The 27,219-nt window shown below is 51.3% G+C and overlaps 1 protein-coding gene across 1 annotated transcript in view; it reads right to left on the bottom strand.

The window, feature by feature from the left end:
- Positions 1-27,219, bottom strand: part of SIL1 (SIL1 nucleotide exchange factor) — a 116,395-nt gene that overhangs the window by 53,466 nt on the left and 35,710 nt on the right. The window lies entirely within an intron of this gene.

Below are 27,219 nucleotides of genomic sequence, written 5' to 3' on the forward strand. Positions count from 1 at the left end.
ACTGCCCCCTCCAGCAATGCCCCTTGGACCCAACTGCCACTTCAGCCTCACAGAGATGCCACCTGGACCCACCAAATGCACCCTCATGTAGCCATGCAGACTGCATGCCACAGGGGAGAAGGGACCTGCTGGAAAGCATCTCCACAGAGAAGGAGCCAGCAGTGCTGGTGGACAAGTTCACCATGAACCAGCAATGTGCCTTCATGGCCAAGAAGGTCAGCAGTCTCCTGATGGACACTGAGAATCATAGAATCAGTCAGGGTTGGAAGGGACCACAAGGCTCAGCCAGTTCCAACCCCCCTGCCATGGCCAGGGACACCTCACACTAGATCAGGCTGACCAGAGCCTCATCCAGCCTGGCCTTAAACACCTCCAGGGATGGGGCCTCAACCACCTCCCTGGACAACCCATTCCAGGCTCTCACCACTCTCATGGGGAAGAACTTCTTCCTCACTTCCAGCCTGAATCTCCCCACTTCCAGCTTTATTCCATTCCCCCTATCCTATCACTACCTGATAGCCTAAAAAGTCCCTCCCCAGCTTTCTTGTAGCCTCCTGCAGATATTGAAAGGCCACAATAAGAAGAGTGTGACCAGCAGATTGAGGCAGCTTCTCCTCCCCCTCTACCCTGTTCTGGTGAGAGCTGAGCCCAGCAGAGCAGCAGCTCCTTCCTCCATGCCAAGAGAGCACGACATTCCACAACTCAAATGGATCTGGAGACTTGGAGAGAGGGGAATTGGTTGTTGATTTGGGGTAGAGAGCACAAACTCCAGCTGCCAGGCTGAAATCAAAGCAGTGTGGAGCACAGGTAGGTAGGCTGATTGCACATCAGCTGCGCCAGGGGGAGGCTGTTGGGTTTGGAAATATTGTATTAAAAGGAATATAAGATCACTACAATCCACCACCCAAAATACATCGAGCTCTGGCTTTAAATGCAGAATGGGCAGGGAAATCAGACTGATTTCTCGTGGTCAGAATCCACGCCAGACACATGCTGGTGGCCAGTGGTGGCACTGGGAGGGAGGAGGGAAAATATTTGGTTGCTTCTTGGTGTTGCATCTTAATGCAAAAGCAATCTGCCTGCTGAGCAGAGCAGGGAGGCAGCTGAATGACTGTGGAGGTCTGAGCTGTACATGGCTGGATGGACAGACAGACACACAGCTGCTCATGCTCCACTCTCTCCAGAAGGTTTCCCTGTTCAGCCCTTCCTTTATTTGTTTCCTGTTACCTAGAGAGAAGCCTAGGATACAACAATGCAGGCAGGAGACAGGCAGCAGCTCCTGCCAAAGGGAAGGCAAGCCACGGGTAATTATTTCACACAATAAATGCATGTTCTCAAAGACAAAACCCTCTAGTCTGGGGAACGACTGGATTGATCCCTCCCTCTTCAAGACCAAAGAGACATCTCCCTGATCAAAGGGCCTGGTGCTTCCTACACAAGACTGGGATGTTTGTCACAATTCAAATGAAAAACCATTTCAAAGCCTAAAGCCAGGCAGCAGGTGCAAGTGCATATAGAAAGAAATCCAGGAAAATCCATTTTTGAAGACTTCCTATCAACACAGGATGCATTTCTAAGAGCTCTTCTTTCTCTCCGCCATACTGTGTGCAGCTCTGGAGTCCCCAGCACAAGAAGGACATAGGAGGCCACAGGACGTAGGAGGCTGGCAGGGCTGGAAGCCCTCTGCTGTGAGGCAATGCTGAGAGTTGGGCTTGTTCAGACTGGAGAAGAGAAGGCTCCAGGGAGACCTTTCAGTGCTTCAAGGGCTGATCAGAATGCCTGGGGCAGACTTTTGAGCAGGGCTTGTTGTGACAGGACAAGGAGTGATGGTTTGAACTAAAAAAGGAAGATTGAGAGTAGAGAGCAGGAAGAAATGTTTGACACTGAGGGTGGTGAGACACTGTCCCAGGCTGCCCAGAGAGGTGGGCATCCCTGGAACCATTCCAGGCTCTGAGCAACCTGCTCTAGTTGTAGATGTCCCTGCTGACTGCAGGGTTTGGACTGGATCACCTTTAAAGGTCATCCAGGGAAGAGTCCCACCCAAATCATTCTGTCATTTTATGGCATCCTGTGCATAGGAAGCTGCTTTGGTTGGCTCAGTGAGGGCACAGGTGTGATTATCATTTCATTCTAAACTCCACAAGGCCAGGCTAGAAATGTCCCCTCCACACTTGGCCCTCTTTGCACCGATGGAGCCAGACTTCCTCCTGCTCCTTTACTTGTGATATGCAGGAGTTTTAATCTTATGTCTATTCAGAGAGGCATCTTCCCAATTTGCTGGGATAGCTGCAGGTGGAAAAGGGGTTTGTAGGAAGGCCATGGAAAGGACACCAGCACTTCTCCTCTCCCTGCTTCAGGAGACACAAGCAGGGAAACAGAAAGCCTATCTCAAAAGGCATTGCTGAACACACAGATGCGTGAGGACACCTCCTCCAACACCACGCAGAGGAGCAAAGGAGGGGCCAGCTGGGGCCTTTCCTCATCAGCTCACAGCCACTAGGCCAGCCCAGGTCACAAGCACAGCACCCACTGAAGCAGCTCCTGAGCTGTCAGACACAGCCAGCAATCAATGTCCCTGTCTGAAGAGTACAGCAGATTCTGGCTGCCCTGCTCCGAGCGCTTCTGGCCACGCTCCCTCACTTGCTTGCCCAGGAGAGAGGAAGGAGGCTGATGGGCTTGGCTCAGCAGAAACATCAAAGAGGAAAGCAATGGGAGCAGCCTCCAGGAGGGCTCAGGGGCTCCCATGGGACCAGCCCTCCCAGCTTCCATTTTCAGTGAGCAGTAAATAAAAGCAAACAGTGAACCTTGGCACACAGGAGCTCACAAACCCAGCATGACTGAGTTATTGGAGAAGACACAAACCTTTCTTGCTTCTGCCTCTTCACGCTTTCCTAAACCAGATTTGACCAAGCCCATCCAAACCCCAGAGCAGAAATCTCAGCCTGGATGTGTTTGAAGTGGCTTTCGTTGCTGCGGGGATTCCTCAGCACCTGGCACAGCAGCTCAGGTTGATGCCACAGCAGGTCCTGCTGCATTAATAACCTGAGACAGACCTCTCTGTTTGCAGCACAAAGACTGGCACAGCCACTTCAAGATACCATAGAATCATGGAACTGTCAGGGCTGGAAGGGACCTCAAGGATCATCTGGTTTCAAACCACTTGCCATAAGCAGGGACACCTCACACCACAGCAGGTTGCTCACAGCCACATCCAGCCTGGCTGAAAAAACCTCCAGGGGTGAGGCTTCCACCACCTCCCTGGGAGACCTGTGCCAGTGTCTCACCACCCTCACAGGGAAGAACTTCTTCCTAACATCCAATCTGAATATCCCACTTCTAGTTTTGCTCCATCCCCCCCAGTCCTATCACTCCCTGACACCCTAAAAAGTCCCTCCCCAGCTTTCTTGCAGCCCCCTTCAGATACTGGAAGGCCACAAGAAGGTCTCCTGGGAGCCTTCTCTTCTCCAGACTGAACAGCCCCAACTCTCTCAGTCTGTCCACATAGCAGAGGAGCTCCAGCCCTCTGCTCATCCTCATGGCCCTTCTCTGGACACATCCAGATCTTTCTTGTAAGAGGGGCTCCAGAACTGGAGGCAGTACTATCCCAAATGTCTGAGATGGGATGAGGTTAGGCTCTTGTTTAGTCTGGGCTATTTGGAAGTATGATTCCTAAAGTGTGCTTGAGGGTGGGTTGACTTGAATAATGTGATTAAAACTGCTGATTTCAATGAAGCAGGCTGCAAACCTTGCATTTTAATCACGTCCCAATACAGAGCTGCTAGACACTTCCCTTAAAAACAGTTGATTCTCTTTGCCTCCTCTAATTTGATAGCATCCAACAAGCAGCCCTACATGTGTCAGCAATTACACAGCCCCACGTGCCCTCCACACAGAGCCAGGCTCTTAATAGCTTTTCTCCTGGAGGAATTCATTTTGTACTTAGTGTTTGTATTAAGTTGTATTTGGGAAATAAAACTCAATTAGAGAAAAAAAAAAGAGAAAAACAAGTTTCTGTTTAAGCAATTTTCTGACCTTTTTTTTTTCCTCTTTTCTCCTTAGAGAAATAAAAAGTCTTTATCCAAACAGGAACAGGTTGGTTGCCCACAGTGTTACTGAGTGGAGCTGAATGGGCTCAGCTTTCCAGGCACCTCCAAACCCTACAGTTGTTGCATCTCATCCTGTCCTACTCCCTCATTCCTTCTAAAGGGAAAGAAGAGTTTCCCTTCTAATTAATTTCTCACCTCCAAATCAGCTACTAGAAATAGCTGTGAAACCCCTCTGTGAACCTTCAGAAGAGGCTCTAGCTGCTGGAGGAGGAAACTTCTTCCCACCTAATTGGTTTGTATTCTTTAACACTTGAAAAATATCCCATCCCTGGAATGTCTCACACCACTTCAAGAATATCCCATCCTTGGAATGCCTCACACCACTTCAAGAATATCCCATCCTTGGAATGTCTCACACCAAGAATATCCCATCCCTGGATGTCTCACACCACTTCAAGCATATCCCATCCTTGGAATGTTTTATGCTACTTAAAAAAATATCACAGAATTGTCAGGGTTGGAAGGGACCTCAAGACTCAGCCAGTTCTAACCCTCTTGCCCCAGGCAGGGACACCTCACACTACAGCAGGTTGCTCACAGCCACATCCAGCCTGGCTGAAAAAACCTCCAGGGATGAGGCTTCCACCACCTCCCTGAGCAACCTGTGCCAGTCTCTCACCACCCTCATGGGGAAGAACTTCTTTCTAACATCCAATCTGAATCTCCCCACTTCTAGTTTTGCTCCATTCCCTCCAGTCCTATCCCTCCCTAACACCCTAAAAACTCCCTCCCCAGCTTTCTTGTAGCCCCCTGCAGATACTGGAAGGCCACAAGAAGGTCTCCTTGGAGCCTTCTCTTCTCCAGAGTGAACAGTCTCAGCTGTCTCAGTCTGTCCTGCTCCAGCCCTCTGATCACCAAGTCCAACCCCTCCCCTAGAGCTCCCAGTCCCACCACTACTGCTAAACCACCACCACTAAACCACATCCCTCAGCACCACACCCATGCATCCTTTAAACACCTCCAGGGATTGTGACCCAACCACTTCCCTGGGCAACCCATTCCAGTGTTTGAGAACCCTTTCTGGGGTAGAATTTTTTCTCCCCAGACCTCCAACCTGAACCACCCCTGGCAGAAAACTTGAGCCCATTTCCTCTTGCCCTGCCAATCACTCAGCCCTTTGCCTCACAGCCAAACAGATAGTGTCCAACAAGTAAAATAACTTCCAGAGAATAAAAAGCAAAACCAAAACAACTCCCTTGACACCCCAGATGACAAGGTATTGATTGAGAATAAACGTCCAGGCAAAGGGACAGGGTTTCCTTTTTCCTTTCCCAGGAGGAGCCACTGTGCTGCTAGGATGCTGGAGTGAATCCCATCCCTGGCTGCAGAGGCATCAGGACCGGCTTTGCTCTCCCACACGAGCTTTGCAAAGCTCGTGTGGGAGAGCAAAGCCAGTCCTGATGCCTCTGCCTTACACTGCTCCCCTATGCCTGGGGTCCTACCACACACCCAAGCACCCCCAACCTGCATTTAAAGCGATGCTGGGCAGGGAGGGGTGGGGGGAGGGGGGGGTGGGGTAGAATTTAATTTCCAGCCTGATTCTTCCCGTTTTGGTCAGCCAGATCTTTTCAGGCATCTGTTTATCCTCTTCTTCTAACCTATGAGGTGGAGTAACAGCGCCGGAGCCGGCGTCGAGGAGTCGCTCACAGCAGGGGATGAGGGGAAAGGGGGAGGGTTCTGCTGGCATTTACCAACCGCTGCTGTTTCTCTCTCGTGTTTTTATGTTATCAGCTGAAGCTGTCAGCTGAAATTATTGCCTTGTAACCAAATCACAGTTATCTGCTACGCCGTGCCGGTGCAGGCTTGCCCAAGCTCCTACACCTCTCTCGCAGGCTCGGCAGAAGCTGAAAAGGAGATGATAAACAAACAAACAAACAAACAAACACAAACGAAGGGAAAGCAGAGCAGGGGGGCAGAGGGCTCCCGGCTACTGCGACAAGCAGGTGTGTTGCAAATGAGAGCAGGAGCTGCTCTGGCTGAACGTGCACCACATGGCAACCTCCAAGTAAGCCCAACTCGCCTTCTCTGCAGCCACTGTCCAGGGGCAGGGCTGGGCTGGCCACTAGATGAGTGCCAGAGGCTCTCTGTGAACCCCTCTGCTTCCCAAAGGGAAAGGAAAGGGAAGAAGGGAGAGAGGCTGATGGGCTGGGAACGGAACTGAACCAGCTGGGATGGAAATGAGAACAATGCAATGAAATAGAGACAAAGAGACACAAACCAATATGGAACCCATCCCCTGAGGGCAGTGATGGCACCGTTGGCACCACTGATGCTGGGGGCAGGCCAAGGGGAAGTCCCAGGCTGGACTCAGCAGCAGATGGGAACCAGACTCAGGAGCTGGATTCAGGAACACACAGATCAGGATCAAAGGCAGAACAGAGTCCTTTTCACAGAGTGTCAGGGCTGGAAGGGACCTCGGGAGATCATCTGGTCCAACCTCCCTGCAAACCAACCTGGTGTTTTGGGACACCAGCCGTGGAAGAAGAGGCTTGACCCTGCTGATCCCTCAGCTTTCTCCTGAAGATGCCATCCATGGACTGCAATCCCTTGTTGGGCAGTTGAGGGTCACCTGTCCTGTCTGCTCCTCCCTGCAGGTGCCACCTCTGACTTCCTGCACCCCAAGGTGGGGAACAAGCTGTGGGAGTGCCCTTGGTCTGCAGAGGAGCAAGTCTAAAGGAGAGCCCTTCTGCAGCCCAGCTCTTGGCAGGAACTGTCCCCATCAGCTTCTCCCTGCTGGAAGCAGCCTCTGGCTGTGCAAACCTGCCCTGAGCTGCAGAAAGTGCCTCCCTGAGCAGAGCCTGAGCTGGGAAGTGACAGCACTGAGCAGAACGGATCTGGTCTAGCTCAAACCAGGACTAGCCAAATTACTAACTGGGTTTCTTCCCTAAAGGAGAAAGGTTTTAGCCTGCACAGGCCCTTTCTAGTCCATGATTCCACTTCGTGCTGGCCTCAAGTGGGTTTGCATTTCTGCATGGGAACAAGGCTGAGCCCCAGCTCACTCCGCAGCACCAGGCAGGCATTCAAAAGAAGAGGGCAGGTTTTCCATCATACACAGATGTGCAAATCTCATTCTGAGATCATGCAATAACTCACTGTGCTCCTGAAAGTGGCCTCCCCACCCCTGACCCACTCTTTGCAGCCCTGAGCTGCCACCTATCAACCTGCCCAGCAAGAGAAGCCTAGGAAGGATATGAGACCCTTCAGATCTCCACCTTCAGAAACACCTTCTGGCACCACTTTGTCCCCTACGGCAGAGAAATGTTTCCCTGGGAAGGCAAATGTCCCTTGAGGAAGGGACTTGTACCCCTGGGAAGGCTTCAGCAAACAGAAAACAGGTGATCCATCACCCTGAGGCAGATCTGCTGGTTCCTGCCCAAGCCAGTGTCCTCTTCTGCACTCCCACTGCAGAAAAATCATAAATCTATTAACGGCGTGCAAACGAGCCCCAGTTCTCAGCAATCACCTCAGCCCCTGAGCCAGCAGCAGATAGCATCTAACCTCTCTTCACTCTTTGTTTCTCTCTTGCAGGGGAGTGAAAGGAAGGGGACTTTCTAATACAGGCAACAAAAGAATCTGCAAATCAATCCCGGAGTGTTCCCAACACAACAAGCCGGCAGTGCTGCGGCAGCCGGGATAATAAGGCTGCAAAAGACTGACAGAGCAGCCACAAAAAGTTATCTGATGGTACCACACTCCTTTAATAAAATAATGATTAGAAAAACAAACAAAAAAAATAAAAGCCACAAGGAGACAAAGCCCAGAAAGATGCAGAGCTCCCCTCGCTGTAACGCTGGCTCCAGCTGCCACCAGTGGGTAAAGTGGGCTGGTTGTGCACAGGGGGCACAACTGCCCTGGCACAGGCTCTGCCTGTGCTTCATACAAGCACAAGGCCCTGGATGCATGGAGATGTTGAGAGGAGAAGAGGACCCAGCCCTGGTGTGATGGGGCTGGGTGCGTGCTCTGGCTCCGGACGCCCTGGAGCTGCGGAGCGAGGAGGCAGCAAAGCCTGACTTCTTGTTTTCTCTTTTTTTCCTGTCAGGGTGAGTCACAGCACTCCTTGGCTTGCTTCTTAACTCAAAACAGAACGTTTTTACATACAAAAGGAAAAGAAGATGTGTAGAAGACACAGGTCAAGAAGAGACAGATTACTGATGGGAAAAGGAAGCCCAGCGCCTGAATTTCATTTTGCTGCTTCCTGCCCTTTCGCACTCATCTGCAGCCTTTTCTATTAGCTCCTTCTCTGGCACTCACAGCTCCTCCCAGTTAAGCACCACCGGAAAAGGTCATTAATATGCCATATATCACCTCCTGCTGAGAGCTGGCACAGAGCGGGAACGGCACCAGGCCTGGGAGCAACCTCCAGACACCACCCCAGCACCTCCCAGCATTTCCCACTGCACCTCGCCCACAGTGCAGGCAGGGAGGGAGTTCAGACACCGGTGCCCACATGTCAAGGAGGAACTCTGCGATGGGTTCAGTCCTCTACTCAGCCACTGCTGAGTTACTACCATCAGTCCTGCACTTCTGCTGGGAAACCACAGCTGCTGTTAGGCACAGCACACCCCTGGAGAAGCACTCTCCTTGTCTCTGCCCAGTGCTCCTTGATTTTTCAGGTCCATACCACCACTGACAGCAGAGGCTCTAATTACCTTCTGTAGTTAATTATAAAGAAAACTGTTTTATACTCACTGCATGCTTGCCATAACCTGTTCCTTAAAACACTTGCTTCTAAGCATCTGTGGGGCATCCCAGAACCCTGGGATCCCAGCATGGTGGGGGCTGGAAAGAACCTCAGGATTCCATCCAGTCCTAACCCCTACTCAAGCAGGGCATCCACAGCAGCTTCTCAGGAGCACAATGGCCAGGAGGGGTTGGAGGCTCTCCAGAGAAGGAAACTCCACAACCTCTCTGGGCAGCCTGCTCCAGGCCTCCAGCACCCTCACACCAAACTTTCTCCTCCTGTTCAGATGGAATCTCCTGGGTGCCACTTTGTGCCCCTTGCCCCTTGTCCTGTCCCTGGGCACCACTGAGCAGAGTCTGGCCCCAACCTCTTGCCCCCCGCAGCTCCTTTAGCTCTTGCTGAGCATTGCTCAGCTCCCCTCTGGGGCTGCTCTTCTGCAGGCTCTCAGCCCCAGGCTCTCAGCCTTTGCTCCTCACAGAGATGCTCCAAGCCCAGAACTGGACCCAGTACACCATCTGTGACCTCACCAGGGCAGCGTGGAGGAGAACCTCCCTTGACCTGCTGCCCACACTTTTCTTCAAGCAGCCCACAAGACCATTGTCCATGGCCACAAGAGCACACTGCTGGCTCGTGGGATGGGCAGGTGGCTGAACTCCTGCTGTGACCCCCCATGGCCATTCCCACCATGCCACTCCCATCAGGACTGAAGGCAGTCCTGCTGCCTCTGCCTGCACATGAAAACTCCCATGGTGTCAGGCTGGTTTTGCCACTCTTGTGTTGTCTCATCATTGCTCCTCCACACAGACAAACACCCTGCTGTACAGAGGGCCAACAAGGATAAAGAGACATCCATCCCTTCCTGAGATTACAGAGGAGACCATGATGTAGGAGTTCTGTCCTTATAGCATGAGCAAACAACTTGAAGAGCTTTTTTCTCCTGCTGCCAGAGCACACAGAAGGGCCTGATGCCCACCCACACCACCCCAATTCCCACCAGTATCTGCCAGGAGTGCCTCAAGGTGATGAATTCTTGAGGGAGTGAACAAACAGTTAACAAACCTCCAAAAAAATAATGTTTCCCATAAGACACTTTAGTTGGCTCATTTATCTTGCAAATCTTTTATATAATACTCCAAGCTATGCTAATAAATATCTTGCAATTTGACCTGTCAAAGTGGTGATGTCTAAAGAAGACATCTTCTCCAGCACTGATTTAGCTCCATGCTGCAGCAAAGCAGGGACATCTGAAACATCTGCGAGCTCACTGAGTGTGAATCAGGTCAGAAGGTCGAGGGAGGTTCTCCTCCCCCTCTGCTCTGCCCTAAGGAGGTCACAGCTGCAGCACTGGGCCCAGCTCTGGGCTCCCCAGTTCAAGAGAGACAGGGAAGTGCTGGAGAAAATCCAGCAGAAGCTACAAAGCTGCTGAGGGGCCTGGAGCAGCTCTGTGAGGAGCAAAGGCAGAGAGCCCTGGGGCTGAGAGCCTGGAGAAGAGCAGCCCCAGAGGGGAGCTGAGCAATGCTCAGCAAGAGCTAAAGGAGCTATGGGGGGCAAGAGGCTGGGGCCAGACTCTGCTCAGTGGTGCCCAGGGACAGGACAAAGGGCAATGGGCACAAAGTGGCAGCCAGGAGGTTCCCTCTGAACAGGAGGAGAAACTTGTTCCCTATGAGAGTGATGGAGCTCTGGAGCCAGAGAGGTTGTGGAGTCTCCTTCTCTGCAGAGCTTCCAACCCCCCCTGGGCATTGTGCTGCTGGGCAAGCTGCTGTGGGTGCCCTGCTGGAGCAGGGGGGTTGGACTGGATGAGCTCCAGAGGTCACTTCCAATCCCCACCATGCTGTGATTCCTGGATACTGTGAATCTGTTCCCAGTTCAACATTCAAAAGCCAGCCCCAGGAACACCCCAAAATCTGCATGGACACATCCCCACACAGAGTGCCACCATTTCTGCTCCAGCCCAGGTTCCACCTATGTCTCAAAGGAGCAGCAGTGCCTTGTGCTGCTCTCGAACCCTACTCCAGCAGGCTGCTGAGAAGGAGCCATTTCCATTCCAGTGTCTCATTTCACATGAGAGAAGCTACTCAATGGTGCTTGCTAGGCTCCTGCTCTCCCATGGCTGATGTCACTGCATGGAGTCAGGGTGCTAAGAGCCCTGCAGAGGCAGGATTACAGAATTACAGAAACATTCAGGTTGGAACAGACCCTCAGGATCACCAAGTCCAACCCAGAACCCTACTCTACAAGGCTGACCCCTAAACCATATCCCCAAGCACCACACCCAAACCACATTTAAACACATCCAGGGTTGGTGACTCCACCTCCTCTCTGGGCAGCACATTCCAGTGCCTGACCACTCTTCCTGGGAAAAACTTCTTCCTTATGTCCAGTCTCAAACTACCCAGTCACAGCTTGAGTCCATTCCCTCTTGTTCTGTCACTAATCACCTGTGAGAAGAGATCAGCACCAACCTCTCCACAACCTCCTTGCAGGGAGTTGTAGAGAGCAATGAGGTCTGCCCTCAGCCTCCTCTTCTCCAAACTAACCATCCCCAGCTCCTTCAGTCACTCCTCATCAGATTTATTCTCCAGGCCCTTCCCAGCTTCCTTGCCCTCCTCTGCCCTGGCTCCAGCACCTCCACATCTCTCCTGTATTGAGGTGCCCAAAACTGGACACAGCACCCAAGGTGTGGCCTCAGCAGAGCTGAGCACCAGGGGACAGTCACCTCCCTGCTCCTGCTGGACACAGCATTGCTGAGCCCAGCCAGGATGCCTTTGGCTTTCTTGGCCACCTGGGCACACTGCTGGCTCCTCTTCAGTTGCTTGTGGATTAGAACCCCCAGGTCCCTTTCTGCCAGAAAGGGAGACCTGTGCCTGCAGTGAACCTCAGGAGAATTTCCCTCTTTCCATCCTATGATTTTTAATGCCAAGCTCTTTCTTGCTGCAGAAATAACCATGCCTTTAAACAGCATCCATCAGGCCTAGAGCTCAAAGGTTTTTTTCTCTGAAAAGGGTTTCAGAGCCACTCTTTTTGTCCTAGAGCTGAGAGGTCTTCTCTGTAATTTGTTTCCCTCAGCAGACAGAATGAAAATGTTTTTTAAATGATGCCAGCATCAACTCCCTGCTCCCATGGCTTGATCTGCTGCTAGCAGAGAACAAAGCATGGCAAGGAAGGGACTCTCCAGCAACTGGGACTCGGTTGGACATGTGAAAGCATCACTCAAACATGGATGTTGGCCTTGGACAACCACTCCTGACTGCTAATTTAACCCATCCAGTGCTGTCCCACAGCAGCATTTATTTCCTCTCAGCTGCCCTGCAAGCACCAAGGGCCGTGAGCTGACTGATTCAAATCCTGCCACCACTGGGCTCAGCCTCCTGACCAGATCCACCTGTGCTTGGCTTTGCCTCCAGCTCCTGCAGCAGGAGAGGAAGGGGAGGGAGAGGCAGGAGAACCTGGCAGTGATGGGCAGTGGGCCCTGGCTGATGCTGTCAGAGAGGGTCTGTCTAACTCAGGCCCACCACCACCACCAGAGCAGCAGCATGCACAGAGCTGAGCTGATGTCCATCCAACCTCCACCCCCTGCTGGTAGGATAACCACCACAGAGAGAGAGCAGGGCAGAGCATGCACCTCCCACCAGGTGTCTGCTGCTTGCCAGGGTGCTCTGAGGTACAGTCACAGAATCATTCAGGCTGGAAAAGGCTTTTAAGATGGTCAAGTGCAACCTTCACTGCCAAGTCCACCACCAAGCCCTCAGCCCCACATCTACACAGCTTTTAAACACTTCCAGAGATGGGGACTCCATCACTGCCCTGGGCAGCCTGGGCTAGAGCTTGCTAACCCTTTCAGGGAAGAAATTGTTCCTCATGTCCAACCTAAACCTCCCGTGACACAACTTTAGGCCATTTCCTCACTGTCACTTGGAAGAAGGAGCTAACCCCCACCTGGCTCCAACCTTCTTTCAAGAGAGCTTTAGACAGCCAGGAGGTCTCCCCTCAGCCTCCTCTTCTGCAGGCTAAACAATTCCAGGTCCCTCAGCCACTCCTCCCCAGCCCTGCTCTCCAGACCCTTGCCCAGCTTTGTTGCTCTTCTCTGGACATGCTCCATCCCTTCAATGTCCTTCTTGAAGGGTCCAAACCTGAGCCCAGTATTCAAGGTGTGGCCTCATCAGTGCTGAGTACTGGCAGCCAATCATTGCCATGGTCCTGCTGGCCACACTGTTCCTGATCCAGGCCAGGATGCTGTTGGCCTTCTTGCCCAGCTGGGCACACACTGGCTCAGTTTGACCCAGCTTCCAACCAGCACCCCCAGGTCACTTTCTACCAGGCAGTTTCCAGCCACTCTGCCCCAAGCCTGGAGCATTCATGGGGTTGCATGACCCAGCACTTGGCCTTGTTGAACCTCTTCCCACTGGCCTTGGCTCATCAATCCAGCCTGTGCAGTAGAGCCTAGAAGGCAAGGCTAGCACAGAAGCAATGGAAGTGAAGCTGGATGCTAGCAAGGTGCCTGGGGAATAAGGCTTAGGGAAGGAAGATCAGAAGAGGACATATGGTGCCTCTGTGAAGGGAGCTGCTGCTGTAGCATCTGCTGAGCCATCTCCTGCTGCTGCCAAAGGAGAAAAGCTTCATATGGCACAGAGCTCCTTGCAACAAGTGCTTCTGCCCTTCCACCTCCCCCTCTGCCAAGGCTTCTCTCCTGCTTGCACTGCAACAGCAGAAAATACACCAGGAGAAAAACAACAGCAGGGAAGGAAGAGGAAGGGGCTGCCCCTTTGCAGAACTGGCAAAAGCACGTTCCCACTTCAGAAGCAAGCCCTGATCTCCAGCCTCGAGCCACACACTTCTTATGCACTACCACAGCCCCCTGGCTACAGCAGAATGCTTGTGCTCAGCCATTCCAAATGAAGATTTCTTTTCTTTTCTGACACTGGGCTCGATTCTGTGAGCTGCAGCAGTTTAGAGGGTTTAATCCCACAAAGGCCTGGGCAGCAGAAGAAAGGTGGAGATGAAAGGTGTCCAGCCCTGCTCTGATTATTTCAGCTATCAAGCAGCATGCTGGGCTGAGACCTCTCTCACCATGACATCAAGCTACAATCCAACAGAAACACTACTTACCAAAGCCAGGCTGAATCCCTCTGCAGCTCACTAAGTTATTTATCCCCAAGCTTAAGCTACTTCATAATGTCCCTGCCATCTATTCAATAATTGTCATCCCACAGGAGCATTTGTTATAGCTGAGAGTCCTTCTGGGAAGCTGAAGGCTTATCCATGTTCAGAGATGATCTATACAGATCGTAGGCAGAGGAGGATGAGGGGGATGACCAGGAGAATTGAGGAGCAGACAAAAGACACTGAGGATAATATTTATCCTGCCTAATTTTAGGCATCTAATACCTTTCTGAGCCAGGCTTATTTGGCTTCTTTACTATAGAATCACAGAGTTGTCAGGGGTGGAAGGGACCTCAAGGCTCAGCCAGTTCCAACCCCCTTGCCCCAGGCAGGGACACCTCACACCACAGCAGGTTGCTCACAGCCACATCCAACCTCCAGGGATGAGGCTTCCACCACCTCCCTGGGCAACCTCTGCCAGTCTCTCACCACCCTCACGGGGAAGAATTTCTTCCTAACATCCAATCTGAATCTCACTACTTACAGTTTTGCTCTATTCCCCCCAGTCCTATCACTCCCTGACACCCTAAAAAGTCCCTCCCCAGCTTTCCTGTAGCCCCCTGCAGATACTGGAAAGCCACAATAAGGTCTCCTTGGAGCCTTCTCTTCTCCAGACTGAACAGCCCCAACTCTCTCTCCATAGGAGAGGAGCTCCAGCCCTCTACTCAGCCCACAAAGATCAGCACCTCCAGAACATCAGCAACCACAGCTGCCTTCTGCAACTGTCACCCTCGGAGAACCTCTTGTCCTCTCTCCAGTGCCTGCTGAGATGGCCACCATGGATGAACAGAAGGGCAGAGAAAACCACTCCTGCAAGGTGGCAGCACAGGGGCATGGGACAGCCACAACTGTTGTCTAGGGAGGGATAAGCCAACAGCAGTGTCAGAAGCAGGAAGTCTAAATGGCTGTGGGTAATCCACGTCTGGAAACAAGGAGCTGAAGCCTAAGATTGTGCACCAGGGGGAAAAAGGAGCAAGCACAGAATCAGAACCCTTCTGGTTGAAAGACACCTTGAAGCTCATCCAGTCCAACCATTAACCCAGGACTGCCAACTCACCACTACAGCATGTCACTCATCACAGGCTCACAGGATGTCAGGGGTTGGAAGGGACCTCAGGAGATCTTCCAGTCCAACCCCCCTGCCAGAGCAGGACCAGAGCATCCAGCACAGATCACACAGGAACACATCCAGACAGGGCTGGAAAGTCTCCAGAGAAGGAGACTCCACAACTTCTCTGGGCAGCCTGTTCCAGTGCTCTGTGAGCCTCACAGTGAAGAAGTTCCTCTTCATGTTGAGGTGGAACCTCCTGTGCAGGAGTTTGTATCCATTATCTGTTGTCCTATCACAGGGTGCAACTGAGCAGAGCCTGTCCCCTCCCTCTTGACCCCCAACCCTCAGCACCACATCTGCAGGCCTTTAAACCAGCTCCAGGGATGCTGACTCCAGCCCTTTCCTCACCAGCCAGTTCCAATGCTTTACAACCCTTTCAGTGAAGACATTTGTCCTAATATCCAATCCCCTCACTTTGCTTTCTGCAGGAGGATTAATGGACTTTGAAGCACACAATGCCAAAATTCATTCATTTTCCCCTCCTCCAAAAAAATCCTCTTGACATCTCCAGAAGGCTCAGACCTACTGTATGGCAGGCTGCTATTAGGTCTCCCCAGAGCCTCCTCTTCCAGCCTGAACACCCCCAGCTCCCTCAGCATGGCCTCGTAGCAGAGCTGCTCCAACCCCCTGGTCATTTCCGTGGCCCTCCTCTGGACCCTCTCCATCAGGTGTATGTCCTTCCTATTTTGAGGGTTCCAGACCTGCACACAGTACTCCAGGTGAGGTCTCACCACAGCACAATCACCTCTCTGGCTCTGCTGGCTGCTTTAAATGCAGCCCAGGCTGCCATTGGCCTTCTGTGCTGCCAGCTCACACTGCCTGCTCATGTCCAGCTTCTCATCCATCAGCACCCCAAATATCTTTTTCCACAGATCTGCTTTCCAACACCTCATCCCTCAGCCTGTACTGATAGTGAGGATTGCTCCAGCCCAGGTGCAGAACCCTGCACTTGCTCTTGTTGAACTTCATGAGGTTCACCTGGGCAACCTCTCCAGCTCATGAGGGACATGAGTTCTGTCAGGAAAACTTGGCAGCACTGCAGGATCCAAGAGAGACACTAAGGACTCATTTTATCTCACAGCTGGGATCAGTGAGGAAGAAAGCAGTGGTGGCAGACTTGGCTCACAGCAACATAAATGAAGGTTCTCCCCCAGCCTGATCAGGGCAGCATGTGCTGCTCTACAGCACCAGGAGCACGAGCAGCCTCACACTGCATCAGAGAGGGGATCCAAACCCACCCAGGGGTTACATACAGCAACCCCAGGGAGCTGCTTTAGAGGGGCCACCGCTGCAGCTGGGCACTCAGGGACACAGAGCCTGTCACCCCACAGAGCCAGAGAGTCCCTTCTGTTGGAACAGACCTTTAGGATCATCCAGTCCAACCAGGATCCGACTTTACCCAGTCTGGTGCTAAACCATGTCCTGGGGCTAAGCCTAGCTCCTGTATCCCCTGCCTAAAGGGGACCTTCAGGAAGGCTGGAGAGGGAGTGTTTAGGAGGGCCTGTGGTGATAGGATGAGGGGCAATGGTTTGAAACTGGAGCAGGTTGCACATTAGGAGGAAGTTCTTCAGAATGAAGGTGGTGAAATCCTGGAACAGGTTGCCCAGGGATGTGGTTGAGGCCCTGTCCCTGCAGACATTCAAGATCAGACTCAGTGTGGCCCTGGGCACCCTGATCTGGTTGGAGGTGTCCCTGCTGACTGCAAGGGGGTTGCACAAGATGACTCTTGAGAGTCCCTTCCAACCTGATGCAATCTGTGAATCTGTTCTTCCACTGATGGTATTTACTGACTGAGCCACAATCAGTCACCTGGGATTTCAGGGCTAAGAGAAAGAAGTGATAGTAGAAGTAGAGAAATTGAAGTAGAGAATTGGCTTTGTGTCCTTGGGGGTTCATGTAGGAGGTCTACATCGAACTTGTCTGGTCTGATTTGTAGAGATGCTCCATGGGCAAGTCAGCAGAAAGTGATGAAAAGAGAGGCTGTACTCTGCACATTCAGGAAAAAGGCAATGTTGGCATGATCCTGCTCCCATCACACCCCACTTTAAAGAGCTGGAATGTTCCCAGGAGCCCAGGTGTGTTAATACTGGCACAGCTTCATGCTTCACACCAGAGGTTTAGGTTGGACATGAGAAATAATTTTTTTCCCCAAAAGGGTTGCCAAGGCCTGGAACAGGCTGCCCAGGGCAGCCGTGGAGATTCCTGGAGGGGTTTCAAATCTGTGTAGATGTGGTGCTGAGGACCATGGTTTAGTGGTAACCTGGCAGTGCTGGGTTAATGGTTGGACTTGATGATCTTAAAGGTCTTTTCCAACCAAAATAATTCCCTGGTTTCCACATGCCCTCACAGCTGAGTGTGCAACAAGTCCAAGGTAAGACCACTGGTGTCGTGGCATAAAGCCTAGTCCAAGGCTTGCAGCTTCCTGCAGGAAGAGCTGAAAATGCCCTTTTGTTTGCAGCTGCCACTCAGAAGTCACAGCAGTACAACCTTGTCCCAGCTTTGGAACAGGAATCAGCTTTCAGAGGAAGCCTGTGGAAGCAGGAGCCTGGGCTGCAGACTGGAGGGCAGGAGGGTGGCTCTGCTCTGCTACGGATTCTGTGCTCACAGAAGTAAATCATTGCCACAGCCAGAAACGTCCCTTGGGAAGGAAATCCTCTCAAAGATAAATCAATAGCTCAGGGTAATTGCATGCAGCCAGGAGAATTTACATTGCCAGGAGGGCTGAGAGCTCTGACACGGAGACAGAGCCACAGCATCATCAAACCACCCTGCAGCAGCACAAGAGCTCAGGGGCTGAACATCTACCACAAAGCCAAGAGCCTGGGACCTCCTCAGACCCAACACAAAACAGCAGCAGCAGGGATGTGGTCCTGCAAAACTCCCTCAAGACAGACCTGCCTTTGTCCAGCTGCCCTCCTCTGTGGTGCCCAGGCAAATGCCCCTGGATCTCACAGGGCAAGAGGTGTCCAGACACGAGGCGTGAGCTAAAACGAACACAGGAGTAGAGGAGGAATGCCCCAGCCCCAGCCCTCACCCCTGGCCAGGGTTACAAGGGCTCCCCTCTGCAAAATAAGATGAGACAGTGCTGTGCTGCAGCACACTGATTAATGAGCCTGCAATTTACCTAATTATATTAATGCAAAGTGGGCCTGGAGCAGTAAGTTCAGGGAAACAAACGACACTTCACAGCAGAGTTCAGTGCTGGGCAGGAACTCCAGCAAAAAGCACCAAAAAAAAAGGCACCAATTATTCAGCAGCTCTTCTCCTCCCTGATTCTCAGGGTCAGCTTGGAGGAGAAGGTGGCCTGAATTATGTTTTCCTTTCCAGCACACCACCAGAATTGCTAACGAGGTCCCAGCAGCAAGGTCGAAGCTTGCCCTTAGTTATGCTCATCATGCCCCTCCCCACTGCCAGCTCCAGTGGCACTGCTGGGCTCACCACGCTGCCAGCCTGCCCATGTCCCCTCAGAGAGCATCCATCCTGTGTGCTGCTCCTACAGAGCCATGGCACAGGAGCCTCTGCCAGCCCTTTGCTCTGCTCCTCAGCATGGATGGATAGAATCATAGAATCAACAAGGCTGGAAAAGACCTCAGAGATCATCAAGTCCAACCTATCACCCAGCACCTCATAAGAACTAAGCCATGGCTCCCAGTGCCATGTCCAATCCTTTTTTGAACCCCCCCATCACCTCCCTGGGCAGCACATCCCTATGGCAGATCACTCTTTCTGTGAAGAACTTTCTCTTCACCTGGAGCCTAAACTTCCCCCTGCACAGCTTGAGACTGTGTCCCCTTGTTCTGGTGCTGGTTGCCTGGGAGAAGAGACCAACCCCTACCTGTCTACAACCTCCCTTCAGGTAGTTGTAGAGAGCAATGAGGTCTCCCCTGTCCTGCAACACAATCAGAAATCACTAGCAAGACACAGAAGCCCTCAACCACCCAGCAGAACCTGAAGAACACTTGTAACATTGATTTTCAAAGTGCCTCTAGAGAAGACTCTTGCAAAGGAGCCCAAGAAAGCAAAGCAAAATGCCTTAAATTGAAGCCTTTTTCTTCCTCAAGAAGACATTAATAATGGATTTTCAATACAAGGAGAAAAATTGAAACCCACACCAGCTTCTCCTGGTAATAACAGCTTTCTGCAAAGCCCAACTATTAAATGTAATAGGGACGTCCATCAATCAAGCACACTGAAAGTACTTGGAGAGCTAAAAAAAGGAGCAAGCAAACATCTGCTTTTGGCAACTTAAATTTTTGCCCTTAAGTGCAAGGAACATAATAAATTATCAGAAAGTTGGGCTTGAACTCAGTTTCTTCTAAGCCAGACAGCTGCTAAATGCTGAGGAAGGGGTGGGTAAAGGCAGGTAACACATCACTGCTGTGATTGGTACTGAACAAAAAGTGTGGGAAAGGCACAATTTGATTTATTGAGGGAGGAACCCTTGAAATGCATCAGTGCTGTCCTCAGCAGCAACAAGTATCCTTACTATCAGGTGACAGAAGGAGAGGAAATGGCCTGAAATCGTACCAGGGGAGGGTTAGGTTGGAGATTAGGAACAATTTCTTTGCTGCAAGAGTGGTCAGGCATTGGCACAGGCTGCCCAGGGAGGTGGTGGAGTCCCCATCCCTGGAGGTGTTCAAGAACTGTGTGGTCATGGCACTTGGGGCCATGGTGGTGTTGGGTTGATGACTGGACTCGATCTTAGAGGTCTTTTCCAACTGAAATGATTCTATGACAGCAAACAACTAGCAACACTTGCAGCAAGGTGACAGTGAACTATTCTTTGAGCCCATGGCTTCAGCAATCACCTCTATGGAGCTAAGGAAGTTCTTGTGAACCCTTCCCCACCTCTAGACATCCTCAGCCTGCCCAAGACTGTCCACATGCTGGAGCAGCCCCAGGGTGGGATGACCAGGCACACAATCTTCCGCAGAAGGGACCTACAAGAAAGCTGGAGAGAGACTTTTCACAGTGGCTTGTAGTGATAGGATGAGAGGGAATGGATTGAAGCTTGAGAAGGGGAAACTTAGACTGAGATTAGGAAGAAATTCTTTCCACTGAGGCTGGTGAGACATTGGAACAGGTTGCCCAGGAAGGCTGTGGATGCCCCGTCCCCAGAGGTGTTCAAGGCCAGGTTGGATGAGGCCTTGAGCACCCTGGGCTGCTGGAAGATGTACCTGGATGATCTCTAAGGTCCCTTCCAACCCAAACCATTCTATGAATTCATGAATCTCTCCTCACCACAACTCCTCTCTGCCCTTGGCCACACATTGCTCAGAGGAGGCTGTGGGGCTCCAGGCAGGTCGGCAGTGTCTGTGTTTCTCAGTGCTCTCACCATGCCACACCTCACATTTCAGGTCCTCAATGCTCTCACCATGCCACACTTCACATTTCAGGTCCACCCACCCAGACCAGCAGCAAACCTGAGACAAGCTGTGCTTACACCCAAAAGCCAAAGAAAGGCTGTGAGGTGCCCTTGTGCCTCCAACACTTCCTCCTCTTTAAAACACAGGAGGCCAAAGGAACAGAACTCCCTGATCTGAGCAGGAGCAGCTGCAGGCACTGCTGCAGCCCAGCCTCAATCAGCTGTGAAGAGTGACACTGCACAGTGACGTTAGGGAAGCCTGGATTTATTGTCTCCCCAAGCTTTCTGTATCCAAGGTGCTGCCTTACACTTAATAACAGTTTTCCTCCCCAGCTGCCAGTGTTGCAAATGCTGCCTGACACCTGAGAAGCTAACAGTTGGGGGTGAACCCCCCTCCCTCCCTAGATACACCTTCTCCACCCAGCAGAAAGCTCTAGAGGTGTGAACAGGGATCAGTGATCAAACCAGCACTGCCCAGCACGGATTTAGAAGCACAGAACCATTCAAGTTGGAGAAGACCCTTGGGATCACCAAGTCCAACCAATAACCCTGCTCTACAAAAGCTCACCCCTAAACCATATTCCCAAGCACCACATCTAAAGGACCTGTAAATGGTGCCTCAGCCACCTCTCTGGGCAGCCTGTTCCCATGTGTTACTTGCCTCTTTGTCTCTCTGCTGTGCTGGCTGCACAGGGCTCCCTGCCATGCAGCAGGAGGGAGTCTTTGTCCCTCTTGTGCTGATGGAAGCAATGCAGACAAGGAGAAGCTGCTGTGGGATGAGACCGTCATGCACAGCCACATTTCACAGCAGAAGCCTGCTGAGAAGGGCCAAGGGTCACTGCTGTACAGTGCCAGCAGCCCTGCTGGGCTGCACCATGTTCTGTGCTGGCAGAGCAGCCCCACCAGAGTAACCCCACCAGCTCCTGCCTGCTGTCACAACAAGCCCTGTGTGAGACCACACCTGGAATGCTGTGTCCAGTTCTGGGCTCCCCAGGTCAAGAGAGACAGAGACCTGCTGGAGGGAGTCCCAGGGAGAGCCATGAGGATGATTTGGGGACTTGAGCATTTCCTCTATGAAGAGAGACTGAGAGCCCTGGGGCTGTATAGTCTGGAGAGGAGAAGGCTGAGAGGGATCTGATCAATGTCTATCCATATCTGAGGGGTGGGGGGCAAGTGGAGGGGGCCAGGCTCTTTTGGGTGGTTCACAGTGATAAGACAAAGGACAATGGGTTCAAAATTGGACATAGAAGATTTCCTCTCAGCATGAGGAGAAACTTCTTTACAGTGAGGGTGACAGAGCCCTGGAACAGGCTGCCTGGCAGGTTGGGGGTGGTGGATTTTGATTCCCATTCTACCAGTAAAGTGTGTTTTAGAAAGTTCTGAATTATTGGTGCTAACCCAATCCTTCCTTGGACAAGGAACGATTGGTATAAGCTGGAACCCAGGAGGTTCCACCTCAACATGAGGAGAAACTTCTTTACTGTGAGGGTGGAAGCCCTGGAGGAGAGAGGTTGTAGAGTCTCCTTCTCTGGAGACTTTCAGGAGCCATCTGAGTGTGTTCCTAGGTGACCCTGCTCTGGCAAGGGTGTTGGAGTGGATGATCTCTGGAGGTCCCTTCCAACCCTTCCCGTTCTGTGATCCCAGCTTTAGAGGATATTGTTTAATTCTTACTGATGATGACTCTGGTTCTGCACTTTTGGACCTTCCCAGGACTTCTCCAGCCCACACAACAGGGATCACAGCATCCTCCACTTCTTGGGACATCTTTTCCTTCCTGGGATCTACATCCTGTAGCAGCAGGGCTGTCACCTCAACATACTTCGATTCTGGATTTAAAATCTCAACCTCTCCTTTACATTTAATTTCTGCTTCTAGTTTTTGGAGGAAGCCCCTCCCCAGCAGTGGTTTTGGAGAGTCTGAGGAGTGACCCATCCATTGTCTTCCCAATTTCCACTGCCAGGGCTTGGAAGCTGCCCAAGTTCTGTGAATCCCCTGTCCTACCAATGACCTTTATATTTCCATTACTCAACTCCCCTGCCATAGCATTTAAAGCACAATAGGTAGGTCCTGTATCAACCAGAAATTCAATTTTTCATTTTCCAGCCTTCCTGTAACATGAGGTTCTGCTGGGAAAGATTCCTCCACTCCCCTTCAGTCCTCTTGTATTGATAGTAAGGGGTCTGGAGGGGCCTTTCACCACACTTTTTTACAATAAGCACACTGGGGGCTTGGGTTTGGGATTTTTTAAATGAGGTCTGGAAAAACCTCTTGTCCCTGGTCCCTTCCTTGATAAATTCTCTTCCCTGACCATTCCCAGCCTGAGCAGTTTTTTCTACCACTGCTCTTAGTCTGCTCTTTGAGGTTTCTTTTTGTCTTTCCCTCTTTCTCTACACTGCCCATGCCACATCCCCTCCTGTTCACAGACCTCTGCCCTGTGCTGATTCTTTTTGCCTTTTCTCCCTCTCTAAAGCCAAAACAAGAGGTGCCAGATTTATACCACATTCTTTTGACCATCCTGGATGATTTCTTCAAGTAAAGAACCTATCAGCACCTGGAACTTCAGCCTATTTCTGCTCTTTTCTTAAACCCTGCATTAATTGTAACCAAGTATTCCATATCCAGGTACCATCCACAAGCCACTTTCCCCCTTCTTCTCATTTATATAAAGACCACCAGTGATTGCAAGATTTAATCCAACTTTCCTTTGTTACAACCCCCCAGGGTGGAGTCACCATCCCTGGGAGGAGTCTAAAGCTCTGTAGATGTGGTGCTGAGGCACAAGGTTCAGTGGTGACCCAACACTGTTAGGTTAAGTCCCCCTCTGCTTCACTCTGGTGAGACCCCACCTGGAGCTCTGTGTCCAGTTCTGGAGCCCCTATTACAAGAAGGATCTGGAGATGCTGGAAGGTGTCCAGAGAAGGGCCACGAGGATGAGCAGAGGGCTGGAGCTGCTCTGCTCTGGAGACAGACTGAGAGAGTTGGGGTTGTTCAGTCTGGAGAGGAGAAGGCTACCAGGAGACCTTCTTGTGGCCTTCCAATATCTGCAGGAGGCTACAAGAAAGCTGGGGAGGGACTTTTGAGGGTGTCAGGGAGTGATAGGACTGGAGGGAATGGAGCAAAACTAGAAGTGGGGAGATTCAAATTGGATCTTAGGAAGAAATTCTCCACCCATGAAGGTGGTGAGACACTGGCACAGCTTGCCCAGGGAGGTGGTGGAAGCCTCATCCCTGGAGGTTTTTAAGGCCAGGCTGGACATGGCTCTGAACAACCTGATCCAGTGAGAGGTGATGGCAGGGGGGTTGGAACTGGATGATCCTTGAGGTCCCTTCCAGCCCTAACAATTCTATGATCTTAAAGGTCTCTTCCAGCCACACAACTCTATGATTCTGTTCCTAAGACTGCAAGAAAATACCCTTTGGAAAGGGTGCAGGGCAGATTGTTTGGGGTGTGCTCTTCCCAAGAAAGATGGACCAGATGACCTTGAGGTCCCTTCCAACCTGGTATTCTAGGAGGGTGACCCTGGCCATGGCAGGGGGATTGGCACTAAATGATCTTCAAGGTCCCTTCCAACCTAAACCATTCTGTGATTCTATACATCTAAAATTCTATGATTCTCTGTCAGCAGCCTCACTCTGCTCCTGCTCCAAGACATGTCCTGTCCACTTCAGGATGTAGTACAAAGGTTTGGAGAATATCTGAAGAGATAAAAGTGGGTGGAAAGATGATAAAACAAGCCTTAAGTGAAAATTCTCATGGCCTATCTTCCAGCAAAGGCTCTGGTCCCACAGGGTGCCTTCATGCCAGCCTCTGGTCCCTGGTTCCAGCCCTGCTGGACTCACAGTTGCCCAGCAGCTGGTCTCAGACACTACTATTTCTCTCCAGAGGAGTCTCCAACAACTCTTCCTGTATTTGCTCTGTGCAGATTCCAACTGATGTTAGCAAGGGGCAACAGTCAGCATCACCACCAGGATTTACAGCTCTGTGTGGAGCCTGCCATGAGACCTTCTGCCTTTAAAACAAAGCCGCCATACGGAATTGCAGATCAGCTGAGGTTGGCAGACACCTCTGGAGATCAGCCTGTCCAAGCAGAGTCCCCTCAAGCAGGTTATCCAGGCCTGTTAGGTTGTGAATGTCTCCAAGGATGGAGACTCCTCAACCTCTCTGGTGGAGCTGACCTGCTCCAGGGTGCGATTTCCTACACTAAACCAAATTGTTCCCTGTTTAAGCAGAGCTGTAGCTGTCGAGGTCCCTCTGCAGGGCAGAGAACCCTCCCAGCTTTGTGCCACACAGTCCAGAAACACCTTCACAAGACCTGTAAGAGCCTTCACAACTTGCCACCCATTTACAGCTCATTTACACCCATGACAGAGAAGTCTGATGGGTTTTGCATGTCGTCAGCTGCCGAGCAGTGAGATAACTGCAATTAGCAGCAAACTTGGTTAGCAGGTTAAATGATAGTGTAATTAACGATGAGCAAGTGGGATTTGTTTCCAAGAAGAAAAGCAGCAGATGATATCAAGATGTAAATGCAGCTTCAAATACAGCCTGGGAGAGAGAACTTCAAAGTGCTTTCTGAACCACTACCAGACAGGAAGGGAAAGGTTCTGTTTGGGCTGAATGACAAATTCTAAAAATAAAACTTGGTCTGGGGTTCAAATGGAAACTGTTGATGGAATCTATTTATTCACACCCTGCAGTGATAGGGCAGACACACAGCTTAATGCTGCTGCTTTCCCTTTGCAGGATGATAGGCACGTTCCTCTTGTTGCCATTGCTGCCTGCAAGGTCTTTGCAACCCTGGGAGATCTCCAGCAGAAGACCAGAAGAAATACCAAGTGACAGGCTGCATGCATTAATTCAGGATTCAGATAACATCCTGCTGCAAGTGAATGACCCAAGCAAAACTTCCTGCAGTCTTAAGAAGCAGGCAGAAAGTCAGGAGAGGAGAAAAAAAGACTCTGAATTGTTATCCTTAATTAGAATCTTCACCACCCCTACTCCTTCCACAATGTAAACACATCCTAGAAGGTTAAACTGACAGGGGGGTTGGACTAGATGATCTTTCAAGGTCACTTCCAACCCCTAACATTCTGTGACTCTGTGATTCTGAAGGTGTTGTGAGAGTTCTGGCAATAAATGGGAATCAGTTCTGCAAGACATCAGGACAGGTCCATGGAGGCCACATTTCTTTCCCAGGCTCATGCTGGTAAAGCAGAGCAGGAAAAGCAGACAGACATTTATTTTGTAACTCAGAAGCTTCCTGGAGATGCTAAAGGAGGTTGTTTCAGGAAAGCAGAGACACTTGGTGCATAGAATCACAGAATCACTTAGGCTGGAAAAGTCCTTTAAGGTCATCACGCCCAACTGTTAACCCAGCATTGCCAGGTCACCAGTAAACCATGGCCCTCAGCATCACAGCTCCATGACTTTGAAATCCCTCCAGGGATGGGGACTCCACCACTGCCCTGGGCAGCCTGTTCTAGGGCTTGACAATCATTATGGGGAAGAAATTGTTTCTCATGTCCAACCTAAACCTTCCCGTGGCCATTTCCTCTCATCCTGTTACTTGGGAGAAGAGTCTGAGCCCCCACCTCACTCCAACCTCCTTTCAGGGAGCTGTAGAGAGCAATGAGGTTCCTCTTCAGCCTCCTTTTCTGCAGGCTGAACAACCCCAGCTCCCTCAGCTGCCCCTCACCAGATCTGTTCTCCAGACCCAGCTTCACTGCTCTTCTTTGGACCTGCTCCAGCATCTCAATGTCCTTCCTGAGGGGCCCAAAACCGAAGGCAGTGTTCAAGGTACAGCCTCACCAGTGCTGAGCACAGGGGGATGATCACTGCCTTCAACCTTCTGCTCTGACCATCAAGTGACTCTGGAAGCCAAACCACAGTTTTTGAAAGACACTTTCCCATAACCCCCAGCTGAAATGTTGGAGTCAAGGTCCTGGTGTGGCTCTGGAAGGAGGAGGGAACAACCCAAGGCTGGATGCGCTCCCAAAACGTTTTCCAGGAGGCAAAACATTTTTCTTCCAAAGCAGTTACAAGCTTCAAATAAATGTGCTGCTAGATAAAGACAGAGATAAAAATAGGCTCCTTATTAAATACCTCTTCTTTAATGAGGTTCATCCTTCTAAGCAGTCACAGGGAGGTTATTAACGTCAGAGCAGAAAACACTGCATGCTGGCACTAAACACTGGGGACAGATATTCCTCATCCCCCCCCCCAGCACACATTTCAGCACCTCTCAGCAGCTCACATGCTCACAGCATCCCTGCCTTGGCCAGGAGGAAGATGAAAGAGAGGAATGAGAGATCTCCTGTCTGGGAAACAATTTCTCCTCTTCCAAAGCACTTCTTCCCCTCCAAACAAGGAAAGTTTAACCAGGTGGATGGTTCCCACTGCTTAGGGCTGTGGCTAGATAGCTGACCACAGGATCAGAGAATCACAGCCTGGTTTGGGGGGGGACCTTAAAGAGCATCTAATTCCAACCCCCTGCCACAGGCTTCCACTAGATCAGGTTGCTCAAGGTCCTGTCCAACCTGGCTTTGAGCACCTCCAAGCCCTGCAACTCTGCTCAGTTAAGACCTTCAGGCTGAGCAAACTGACACCCAACAGCCCAGTCCTGCCCCGTCCCCAGGATGAAGAAAGGCTGAGAGCCCTGGGGCTGTTTAGCCTGGAGAAGGCTGAGAGGGGATCTGATCAACGTCTGTAAATAGCTGAAGTCAAAATGAAGGTGCCAGGCTCTTTTGGTGGTGCCCACTGATAGGACAAGGAACAACAGACACCAGCTGGAATCCAG

This window comes from Indicator indicator, chromosome 18, assembly GCF_027791375.1.
Source record: "Indicator indicator isolate 239-I01 chromosome 18, UM_Iind_1.1, whole genome shotgun sequence".
In the NCBI taxonomy this organism is placed as follows: Eukaryota; Metazoa; Chordata; class Aves; order Piciformes; family Indicatoridae; genus Indicator; species Indicator indicator.